This window comes from Pseudophryne corroboree, chromosome 2 (assembly GCF_028390025.1).
Source record: "Pseudophryne corroboree isolate aPseCor3 chromosome 2, aPseCor3.hap2, whole genome shotgun sequence".
Lineage (NCBI taxonomy): Eukaryota > Metazoa > Chordata > Amphibia > Anura > Myobatrachidae > Pseudophryne > Pseudophryne corroboree.
This window is the reverse complement of record NC_086445.1, coordinates 757,544,602-757,557,698: the sequence shown is the minus strand read 5'-3', so window position 1 is coordinate 757,557,698 and position 13,097 is coordinate 757,544,602.

The following is a 13,097-nucleotide window of genomic DNA, read 5'->3' as shown; positions in this document are numbered from 1 at the left end:
ACTGGCTGCTTTATTTTTACATTACAAATTAGATTGCAGATTGAACACACCACACCCAAAGCTAACTCTCTCTGCACATGTTATATCTGCCTCCCCTGCAGTGCACATGGTTTTGCCCAACTGCTAAAAAAAATCCTGCTGCAATCAACTTGGAATTACCCCCAATGTTTATATACTGGCCCCGTTGCCCTCCATTTAAGGTGCACTCATACATCGTAGATGTCACAAATACATACAGGGAATCTCGATCAATGGGTGTCAGACTATACGTAATGACAACATATGACATATGACTCATATTTCTGCTGCGCGGTACACTGGGCTCCACAGGGAATGACATTGGTGTGTAGAGTAGGATCTTGATCCGAGGCACCAACAGGCTAAAAGCTTTGACTGTTCCCAGAATGCATAACGCCGTGTGCCGCCAACACTACTGTACCATGTTCAAAAGCTCCTAAAGTGTTTACCGATGTACTGTATATTCACAGGCATTTGTGAATGCATAATAATATAGTGGGCTGCTGGTAGATCAATGTTAGATGCAGGGTGGTCCCGCTGTTGCCTATTAGACACGGAGTAGCAGAGGGCATTAACTATCAAATATGTATCAGCGAATTACATCAGCAGTCAGTAATTGAGTCCTATACGCAATCATTCTTGACACAGTGAAAATCATTATAACTGCACTATATATAGTACATGCTGCACAGATTAATATTAATGTGGAATTAACATAATGGACGGCTAGTAGATTGTTGTTACAAGCAGAGCAGGGTGGTCCTGCCATCACCTATCAGATAGGGAGTGACAGAAAAATATATAGTAATTAATGCACTCTTGCTTGATATATTGGTGGTCAATAGCCGAGTTTCACATATAATTGATTTTCTTTTCAGTCTCTTGATATGATGTGATAGAGCAATCACTGAATAGCCTGCAGGGAAATAACATATGCTGGAGAGAAATATACTGTTTGTTTCAAGGCAACTGACAATGTGCACATGCCAATAATTGATATCAGTCATGAAATAATTTTGACAGTATGGACATGGAACACACTGATTAAATATGCGTGCAAATGTACAGAAATATATCTGACTGCTACCCTGCACACTGCACAGCACTGATTTCATTAAATGGTTTGAAGCGTGTCTACACCCTGTTCACGGGAACACAATATCATTTAAAAGGACACCTTACTATTTATAGTGTGTCATAACAATAGATACACATATAACCAAATAAAGCATACTTGCCTACCTGACCCTCTCCATGAGGGAGAAAATGCTCTGTTCCTGGACTTTCCTGGTAATGTATGATTGCCATCACCTGTGGTGAAACGCCTTTCTTATCAATTAACTAGGTGATGGCAATCATACATTACCAGGAAAGTCCAGGAACGCTCTAGAGCATTTTCTCCCTCATGGAGAGGGTCAGGTAGGCAAGTATGAAATAAAGATAGATTATTTCTAAACTGTTCTGTGTTAATGTCTGACTGGGAGAATAAGATACATATGTGTCTGATTGATAAATGGATACATGTTTAGAAATAACTAGCCAATGTTTCCATTTAAAGGGCAACATAGTGCATTGACAATTTTAGAGAATAAAACACATGCACAGTTATCATCATTTGTATACATATATATTTATTGGCATGCAAAATATACTTCATAAGTGAGGAGAATTAAGTAATAGAACATAATGCTGGCACTTCTGAAAATATACACAAACATTGGATCATAAGAACGCTAGAACTCAACAAAGGAGAATTATATTCATATACAGGTATAAGAATAAGAGACGGCACACGATTTGGTTTTAAATTTATTATTTTTTCACACAAACAAAAATTTGTCTAAAAAAAACTTTTCTCATCACGTTTTTCTATTTCTTTATTGTTTTTAATATTTCGCTTTGTATGACCTCGTATTTGGGTCATAATAATATCACATGTGGGATTACGAATAAAAGAATATATTCCACATGGGTATTGGTATTTCAATTTTGAAACATGTACTAAGTAATAAATACAATAAAATCTATTTTTTTATTGAAAAACATAATATATATGAATGGGATAGAGTCACCTTGACAAACTGATTCCTGTCACGAGTTGTTTCATAACATTGAAACATTGTATTTGTTTATGTATTATTTTTAGTCTGGTGATGGGCATTGTGGTGATGTCAGTATCCGGTGCCTGATAGCGGGAGACGCCATGGACGCGTGGTGATGGGTGCACTATATAGGTGAATGTTTGTGAATATGTCTGTTATCCTGATGAAAATGCTTATGCATTGAAATGTTGTTCAGAAGCTTTGCAGCGTCTAGTGTCTTCTTTCCCAAGTGCCGCCGATTCCCTGTGTATATGTGTCTGTGTGTGTGTATACATATATATATATATATATATATATATATATGTATATATTTATAAGCAGAGCCAAGAAATCAGTAGTTTACTTAGTGCACCTTTAGACTATAATCTATAGGTGCACTCGGTAAACTACTGATTGCTTGGCTCAGCTAATATATATATATATATATATATATATATTCTCTCTACTATAGATATATAGATCAGTGAAAGGCTGCTGCACTCACAGGTCTTGTAATCCATAAACTGGTCATATACTTGTCCACCTCATCTTAGCAGGACACTCCTACAGGTCAACATTTCATTACATAAAATTTTGTATGTCTTGACAAAATGTAATGCAATAAAATGAAACATGGACTGGAGTGACTCCAGTCCATGTTTCATTTTATTGCATTACATTTTGTCAAGACATACAAAATTTTATGTAATGAAATGTTGACCTGTATATGGACTGGAGTGTCCTGCTAATGTGAGGTGAATAAGCATATAACCTGCTTACGGATTACAAGCCCTGTGAGTCCCGCAGCCTTTCACTGACTATATTACTGAAGGCACCCAGGTATATTTAATGTTGTGGAATATGGAGTCCCATTCATTTTCTGTGTGTGTGTGTGTGTGTGTGTGTGTGTGTGTATGTATGTATGTATGTGTAACCCTCTTTTTTTTTTTTTTTTTGAAGGGACATGCAGCAGCACTGTCAACGCAGTACTAGCAGGAGGAGGTGGTCCAGCCAATCCAGCGCCTCTTCTCACCTTTTCTTCTCTCTGATGCTGTTGCCCGATGTCACAATCCAATGGAAACCAGAAGAGGGGAACCGCTGCTGCCAGTGTTGAAAGTGGCTACCGCTGCTGCCTAAGGTACCCAGTGCCTCTTGTACTGAAGGAGGACACACACAGTGATGCTTGTACTAGGGGGTATGGGGTCAAAATGAGGTACACAGTTACCACCTGTACCCCCACTCTCTCTACCCTGGCCCCCTCTCTCAACCCTCTGTCTCACATCTTTTTTTTTTCTTCCTCTTACTCTCTCTTGACCCTCTCTCATACTCCCACAATGTCTCCCCTCTTTCTGTTTTCTTCCTCACACTATCTCCACCCCCCCCCCCCCCTCCGGCCCCTCTCACCCCTTTTTTCTTTATTTCTTTCTTTCAATCTTTCTTTTCCTTTTCTCACTTTCTTTCTCTCATATTTTGTTCTTACTCTTTCCCTCCCTCTCTCTCTGCCCTGCTATCTCTCCTCCGCCACCCTCTCTCTTTTAACTCTCTCTCCCACCCCCCATCTCACTCAACCTTCTCTCAACCTCCCTCTGTCTCACCTCTCTCTCTCTTATTCCTTCTCCCCTCCTGCACCTCTGTCTCTCTAAACCCCCTCTCTCACCCTCCCTCTCTGTCTCACCCCTCTCTCTTCTTTCTCATTAAATCTTTCTCCACCGTCTGTCTTTGTAACTTTTTTCTTCCATGTACTGTATGTAGGTATTTATAGTTATTTATGTTAGTGTATTTTTGTCACACTATTTATCTGTACAGAGTATACAGCCTGATGAGCCTTGGTTACCATTAAGTCCCAGTCAGCATGTGTCACGTTATCTCCACGGGATGCCGTTGGGGCTCATTCACGCACAGCAGACTAGAAGGCACAAGATTTGCAAGCCTACATTAAGGTAAGGCACATGTTCTGTGTTCTGCCTTGAAAAGAGGATGTTGTCCTGAAATGTTGTCTGGTGGTGGATATGATACTCTGCGTGCATCATATCTTTCCATAAGCCTTCCGTTGAATTTAAGGAAGGGCACCGGAGCAGACACACTGTATATGTGTGTTCTGAATTGATAGAATAGCACAACAATATCCAAATGGACAGCAGGTGACAATCGGAGTATTTTTAAGGGTTAACATTTTTTCTCTACTTTTCTGGAGACACAGCCTGATGAAAGGGATTGTGTGCTCCCTGTTTTTTTTTTTTTTTTGTGGTAAAACACTGTTTATGAGGATGACAACGGAACAATAACATTTTAAATCAACTTGTGAGTGCCGAATCTATGTACTATGCCAGTGGTTCTCAAACTGTATGCCGTGCCACCCTGGGGTACCTCAGGACACTTGCAGGGGTGCCTTGGACTGGTGGTCAAGGACCAATTCAAATTATATATGGTCAATATAATGGGCAAAACCAGTGCTGGTGGCTGCCAGTCATAAAATATATGGACAAACGGAAGCAAATCTTGTCCATCATCACACAATTGCACCTAAGGACAATTTAAATTAATTTAATATTTCTTTCTAAATTTCTCATAAGAAGCATTTGGCTTAGGGTGCCATGACTAAATTAAAGTTGGAGAACCACTGTACTATGCTGTTTATATGTGTGTATAAGTACACAGACACACACATATATACACTTGAACCTGGATAAGTGGGAATCCTTTTTTACTGGTACTAATTGTGAGGTCCCGGCATTTTGGCAACAAAAATCCCTGTTAATGAGAATGTGAAACCTCTTTAACTGAGACTGATTTTACTCGCTTAATAGAAATATTCACCTATATAACCAAGAAGAGATATATATATATTTTTACATGACAATATTTTTAAACAGCTGATGTTTTTATTTTATAGAAATGTTAGTTTAAATGTTAGAACAATGGGGGTCATTCCGAGTTGATTGCTCGCTAGCAGTTTTTAGTAGCCATGCAGCAGTGCTAAAATACACTGGGAGTGTATTTTAGTTTAGCAGAAGTACGAATGGTTGTTTCGCAGAGCGCCTGCAAACATTTTTTGTATAGTTTCAGAGTATTATTATTATTATCCTTTATTTATATGGTGCCACAAGGGTTCTGCAGCGCCCAATTACAGAGTACATAAACAAATAATCAAACAGGGAAACAGCAATTTACAGTTGATGACAGTATTGGACAAGTACAGGGTAAATAAACATAGTTACATCAGCAGATGACACTGGAATAAGTATCAGGTGGCAGAAGACTGCTGGATTTGGTGCAGTTGAAGATTATTAAAGTAAGAAAGGATAAGCACATGAGGGAAGAGGGCCCTGCTCATGAGAGCTTACATTCTAAAGGGGAGGGGTAGACAGACAGGGGTGACACAGATGGGGTACATAGAGAACGTGGAACAGAGGGTTAGGATGAGATTTGGCTGGGTTTGGTAAAGAAGTGGGTCTTGAGAGCCCGTGTGAAGTTTTGTAGAGAGGTGGAGAGTCTGAGGGTGAGAATTAGGGAATTCCAGAGAAGTGGTGCAGCACGTGAAAAATCTTGGAGGTAGGAGTGGGAGGAAGTAATCCATAGGCAGGAGAGTCGGCATGCATTAGCAGAGCGAAGAGGACGGTTGGGAGTGTAAAGGGAGATAAGGTCAGAGATGTAGATGGGAGAGGAGTGGTTGAGGGCTTTGTAAGCGAGTGTGAGAAGCTTGAAATGGATTCTGAAAGGGAAGGTGAACCAGTGAAGGTCTAGTAAGAGAGGAGAGGTGGATACTCAGGAGAGGAGAGTAGCTCAAAACCTACTCAGCACTTGCGATCACTTCAGACTATTAATTCCTGGATTTGACGTCACACACCCGCCCAGCGTTTGCCAAGCCATGCCTGCGTTTTCCCCGGCACGCCTGCGTTTTTCCAAACACTCCCTGAAAACGGTCAGTTGACACCCAGAAACGCCACCTTCCTGTCAAGAGTGCTCTGCCCCGGTCTCCCCCTCGTTTATACATCAGGCTCTAGGGGGGAAAAAATAGATCAGCCAGTAGCCAGGCATTTCAAGCAATGTAAGCACACATTGGTGCAATTGCACTATAAAATGATCGATCAAGTCCCTGAGTCTAAACGAGCGGGAGACCGGGGCAGAGCACTCTTACAAAGAGAATCTCGGTGGATATTTAAATTAAATACAGTACAGCCGCATGGCTTAAATGAATATTTGTCATTTAATAGCTTTTTATAAACTGACATAAATTGGTATTGCTCATCATGCAAATATGTTAATGCTTGTGTGCATTTTTAAATATCTTTAAGTATTTACGCTATGAAAAGTGTGCCAAATGTAATATTATGATCATGTGATCGTTAATCTGTTTGTAGCAGTTGTCTTGGTGATGGACTCACTTCCTGTCAATCCGGGCTGGTTGTCATAGCGGCGGCTGCTGCCTGTGACGTCAGTGGAAGTCGTAAGACAGTGTGGTTTGACACGCGACGCACTGGTGGTTAGATGGTGTATATAAGGTAAGATTGTTGATTATGTCTGTATTCCTGATGACAATTTTTCAGTGAATCGAAATGTAGAAGTTAAGACAGACTTCTGTTTTTATTGCCTGAGAGTGCCGCAGACACTGGAGATATATTACATTTAATACGGAAGGCACCAGGGACCAATAACCTGAGGAGGGGTGAGCAGTGAGTGGCAAGCGCAGCTGCTTCTATAAGAGACCGAGATCTCCCTGTTAATAGCTGAGGCACCTGCACCATTTTATGTTTTACATCAGTGGATTGTGAGTCTGCACATTGTCACTTTGTGGTGAATGAACGCTGCTACGATGGAGACGCTGGAAGGGGATGTTCCTGGCTTCAAGCATACAAGCCTACCCCGGGGTGAATTATTAACCCTGTCAGACGTGGATGCAGACCTTATTCTGTTTAAAGACAAGCTGGTTAAGTCAGCTCACACAGAGGCACCGGAGCATTTATACCAAAAATTGTTAAAATTAAGAAAAAGAGAGACAGATTATTATTACCATGGAGTATCCCTCTCTGACTACTTTAGGGACTGTAAGATACCCAGAGGGTTCAGGATTCACAATATCCATACTATAGGGAGGCACGGTCCTGAATTCTGTTCTTAATAAGGCCTCTTTTGATCTCATCTTACTAGTAATAGAGGAGGCTAATCGTGAATTAAAGCTTGTAAGACATAAGATTAAAGAGATGAAAGAAACCTAAAAAGCAAACTTAGTAGCCGATGACTCGTGTGATTGGATCGCAAAAATAGAACAACAAATTGAAAAATACAAAAGGGATCTCATAAAGTTCAAAACAGATAAAGTGGAAGTAGTCAATAGGGACTACGAAGAAAACAGAGTCTACTCTTGGGTGAATTTTACTAAGGCAGAAGGGAGACAGTGGAGACAGAGATTTAGAAGAGGTCCCAGAAGAAATCTGGGAGATACTGAGACATCAAACTTTGTTTTTTCTTCTAGTAGTGACGCTGAGGCAGCAGGCACAAGCTGTGGAAATGAGAAATGACGTCCCCCTTTAGGAGTCCGTACACGGGCCCAAAAAAAAACAACCAAAAGGACAAGAAAAAGAAGGGGAAGGCAGTGCGAAAGAATCTGCAAAGCCTCGTCCAAAGAAGAAGTAAAGGTATACAACCTCTTATCTAGGTCCTTCTCTCCTGCTGAATTAAGTGTCTTGGAAAAGGGACTGAACTTTGTACCGACCAATAAGCACTCAGCTTTTGATGCTATAGTAGATATCAACAAGATCAGTCGTCAGCTCCGTTTAAGAGAATACTTTGACTCAAAACCTGTGGACATTAATGTATGTGAGAACTGCCCAGTAAAACCTAAGAGTTCATTTGACCCCCAGTCCAATAATAATAATAATGCCATTAAAGCTTTCTCTAATGCCTTGATTGCAAAAGCAGTTGACTGTGAGAAAACACAACCAGTTGTGATCAATAATTTATCTCAGGCAGAGAAAAAGGCACTTAAAGAGCTTTGCACCTATTCAGATATAGTTGTGCGCCCTACTGACAAAGGGGGCGCACTGGTTGTGCAAAGCCTGGATGACTATAAAGCAGATGCCTATAGGCAATTATTGGACCCGGCAGTATACTGTGAGCAGAGTGAGGATCCCACATTGAGATTTAAAGAACGCTTAAGAGATTTACTAGATGATGCAGGAGAAAGGGGACTTATTACAGATCAGGTGGTGTCAGCTCTGTGGATAGAACATCCGAAGACCCCTATATTCTATACAATCCCAAAGCTGCATAAAAGCATAGACAAACCGCCTGGCAGGCCTATAGTGTCGCCAGAGATTCTTTGTTTTATGAAGTGGCTAAATATCTTGATTTTTACTTACAGCCTATAGTGCAAATGCAGGAGACATATTTGAAAGATACCAACATGTTTCTGTCTAAACTTAGAGCTTTACCTAATATTCCGTTATCATGTCTTTTGTGTACAGCTGACGTGGTCAGTCTGTACACAAATATTCCCTTGAATAGGGGGATTGATGCTGTGAGAAATTTGTTGACAGACAATCCTCATTATACTGGTCCTGAATTATCATTCTTTTTGGATTTACTGCAGATGGCTCTAAGTAGTAATTACTTTCCTTTTGATGATCGTTTTTTTGTTCAGACGTTGGGGTGCACAATGGGGAGTTGCGTAGCCCCTTCGTTTGCAAATTCGCTTATGTTCGGGGTTGAGAGGCTGTTGATCTCTGGGAGACAGTTCTCGGGGAACATGCACTTCTAAACCCATTTCATAGACGATGTGTTTATGTTGTGGTTGGGGACCAAGGAAGAGTTTGAACAAATGATGAGTATTGTAAATGCTGAGGATGACAACATAAAATTTACATATAATATACAGGAAACAACCATTAATTTTTTAGATGTACTGGTGACGTTGGAAGGTGGTCGGGTCAAGACCACCATCTATACTATACCAACAGATTGCAATACCATGTTGGAAGCAAATAGCTTACATCCAGTACCTTTAAAAAGAGGTCTGTCATACTCGCAATTCTTGCGAGTACATAGAATTTGCAGTGAGGTAAAGGATGAATTGTTCCATTTACAAAAAATGAGGACAAAATTCCTTCAGCATGGATATCATAGCAAGGATTTACATATAGCCAAGCAAAAAGCATTAGAAACTCCTAAAATGCCAGAGTTTAACAAGAGTATAGACAAAACCACTGATTCCATGATTTGGGTGAATGATTACACCAATGCGAGCCCTTGTATAATAAAAGAAGCAAAGCGGCTTTGGCCCATTATACAACAAGACTCACATTTAAGCTCAACTAAAAACAAAAAGATTTTACCATGCTTTAGGAGAGGCAGAAACATTAGGGACAGCATCGTTTGCACTGATATTTCCAGGCTTAAGACACAGGCTAGTAACTTTTTAACTAAGAAACAAGGAGTGTATTGCTGCTTGGGTTGTACTACATGCTCTTATCTAGAGCCTGGTGACTCGTTCGCACACCCACACACAGGAAAACGTATTCCTATCAGACAGGTGCTTACTTGCACAAGTAAATTCACAGTGTACTTCATTCGTTGCCCCTGTGGGTTTTTGTATCTGGGTAAGTCCATCCGTCCCTTTAAGGTACGGATGGCACAACATAGAAGTGCAATACATCAGGATCTGTGGGGGGAAAAATATAGATCAGCCTGTAGCCAGGCATTTCAAGCAATGTATGCACACATTGGCGCAATTGCGCTATAAAATTATCTATCAAGTCCCTGAGTCTAAACGAGGGGGAGACCGGGGCAAAGCACTCTTACAAAGAGAATCTTGGTGGATTTTTAAATTAAATACAGTACAGCCGCATGGCTTACATGAATATTTGTCATTTAATAGCTTTTTATAAACTGACATAAATTGGTATTGCTCATCATGCAAATATGTTAATGCTTGTGTGCATTTTTATATATCTTTAAGTATTTACCCTATGAAAAGTGTGCCAAATGTAATATTATGATCATGTGTGTATCTCTCTGACAGGTCATGTGATCGTTAATCTGTTTGTAGCAGTTGTCTTGGTGATGGGTTCACTTCCTGTCAATCCGGGCTGGTTGTCATAGCGGCGGCTGCTGCCTGTGACGTCAGTGGAAGCCGGAAGACAGTGTGGTTTGACACGCGGCGCACTGGTGGTTAGATGGTGTATATAAGGTAAGATTGTTGATTATGTCTGTATTCCTGATGACGATTTTTCAGTAAATCGAAATGTAGAAGTTAAGACAGACTTCTGTTTTTATTGCCTGAGAGTGCCGCCGACACTGGATATATATATATATATATATATATATATATATATATATATATTTATTTATTTATTAAACAAAAATACTCTTAATTTGCGCTATAAAGGAGCAGCACTAACGATAGGACCCCTGTTAGTCGGGACTTTTAGATATACAACAACACACTAATATCCCAGTACGCTATTATATATGGCTGTATATTCAGTGTCAAAAACGAGATATTCATTCATGTTCAGTGTCAAAAAGGTCCTGATGAGAGGGTTTCATTCTAGGGTGCTCCACATGTGTTCCGCCGAAATAAATATCTCTGGTATACTGAATTCATGATCGACCTACTGAGGCAAATTCCTCTATGACTCTTTTTGACACTGAATATATAGTCATATATATATTAGCGCACTGGGACACAGGGATATTAAAATACGATATATATATATATATATATATACAGGGCACTCCGGCACTCCTGGCCTCCCCAATTGGGTGTACCTTGCTTCCGATGCCTTCCTCAGGGAAGAACCCTTGTATGAACAATAATGAAAAATACGAGGCGGCCAACGTTTCGGGGACCACCTCCCCCGTCTTCAGGACAAGTGTACAGTGATTAACAGACAAATTTATAGCAATAGACTTACCCCCCCTGATCAGTTTCCCCACCAGCGTCTTCCACGGCCGCATCTCCCGCGCTCTCAGCCCGGCATCCACAGCGCACCACATGATGCGTACCACATGATGCGGAAGTGATGTCACGGCGCCCGGCCCGGCCGCGTTACCATGGGGACCCTGGAAACAATAAACATAGAAAAGGTTAGCGGGCTCGATCGTGCAGTGTACTTAGTGCATCAGGTCCACTAGGGACATAGAAGAATTAAAAAATTCATATAATCACGGATTAAAACCCATACAGTGATACAGTGAACCATCTATTTCATATGATCCCAATCCGGGAATTACATACATACATATAAATGAGCGATCAAACCCGATAACCCCCATGTCTTACAGATCAATAAAAAATGACTCCATACATAATAAAACAAAATAGCAACAGTGTCACATGATAGTGCAACCCAAATTAAAAAATAAGTTCACAGGCAGCCTATATTGTACTCCCAGGCCATCATCAACTCCACTATAATTAAATCTTTTAGCAACAGCTTACTAAACTTATCATTACTAAAAACTTTCCAACCGTTGTTTTATGATACATATAAATAACCCATGCCTCTCTATTGTTGCATTCATAGAAAATTAATCAGACCAAGGCTTTCATTTAGACCCCCTGGTTTTAAAGTATTTAATCTATGAATCCACATAGATTTCAACTGTAGGAGTTGTTTGCCCCTATTGCCACCTCGCTGTGAAGCTGGAACATGATCTATGATTCTATGCTTGAACGTAGCCATGCCATGCTTGAATTCCACAAAGTGGCGTGCCACAGGCTGCTCCCCACTACCTGATGCCAGGGCGTTCCTAATGGCTTGCCTGTGTTGCGCCATCCTGACCTTGAACTGGCATTCAGTCTTGCCGATATAGTACCGCCCACAAGGACAAATTATGGCATATACCAAAAATTTCGAGCTACACGTTAGCGGCCATTTTATCGGAAATTTTTTACCGCTAAAGGGATGGGGGATATTATCCCCTGGGGACATATGTGAACAGGTTGTGCATCCTGTACATTTAAAACAACCGTTTTTTCGTGTCAAAAAATTAGTGGGAATGTTCTTTAACTTAGACAAATCTGTCTTCACCACTACGTCCCTAATACTTCTACCTCTCGTGTAACTTGGCATTAACCGTTTATCGTGGAACACTTTCAGTTCAGTTCTACATCGTACCCTGAAAATTAAGGAGCACTTTAGCAAAGAAATACCCCCCAGGACACAAACTACTATGCCACCTAGAATACAGAAACTAGGACCTAGATCTAAATTTGATCCTGCCACACAGAACCCGTCATTGAAAACATTTCATAGAATGGTAGAATCTGTAGCTAGTTCGGTGATGCCCGATAAACATCATAATTTAAAACAGGATGAGCGAGATGCATTGAAAGCTCTAGGTAAGAGAAAATATATAATTATTCGAAAGGCGGATAAGGGGGGCGCCATAGTCGTGCAAAATGTGACAGACTATAAGATCGAGTGCTATAGGCTCCTTGAGGATGAGGACACTTATTGCAAATTACCAAAGGATCCATCCCAGGAATACAGGGTAGAACTGCTGGACATTTTACAACGGGCACAGGATGATGGTGTGATCTCAGCATACTTGGTCAGAAAACTATGCCCGGAATTTCCAGTTACACCGCTATTCTACAAAATTCCTAAGATCCACAAGGACGCACAGAGGCCTCCTGGATGACCTATTATTTCTGCCAGGGGGTCTCTGTGTGAGCCAGTGGCGATCTACTTGGACGCTTTCCAGCAGCCCTGTATCCAGGGGACATTCACACATCTGAAAGATTCTAACATGTTGCTAAGAAAGTTCCTGGCTATTGATAATGTACCGCCAGAGGTTATCCTGGCAACGGCTGACGTCACTAGCCTCTATACCTGCATACCCCATGCACAGGGGTTGCAGGCAGTGAGGCAGCTCATTACAGGGAATCTGAGATATGAGGGACCAGATATTGATTTTTTTTATGATTTTGCTTGAGTTTACACTTACTCATAATTTCTTTATCTTTGATGATAGATTTTACAGACAGCGAACGGG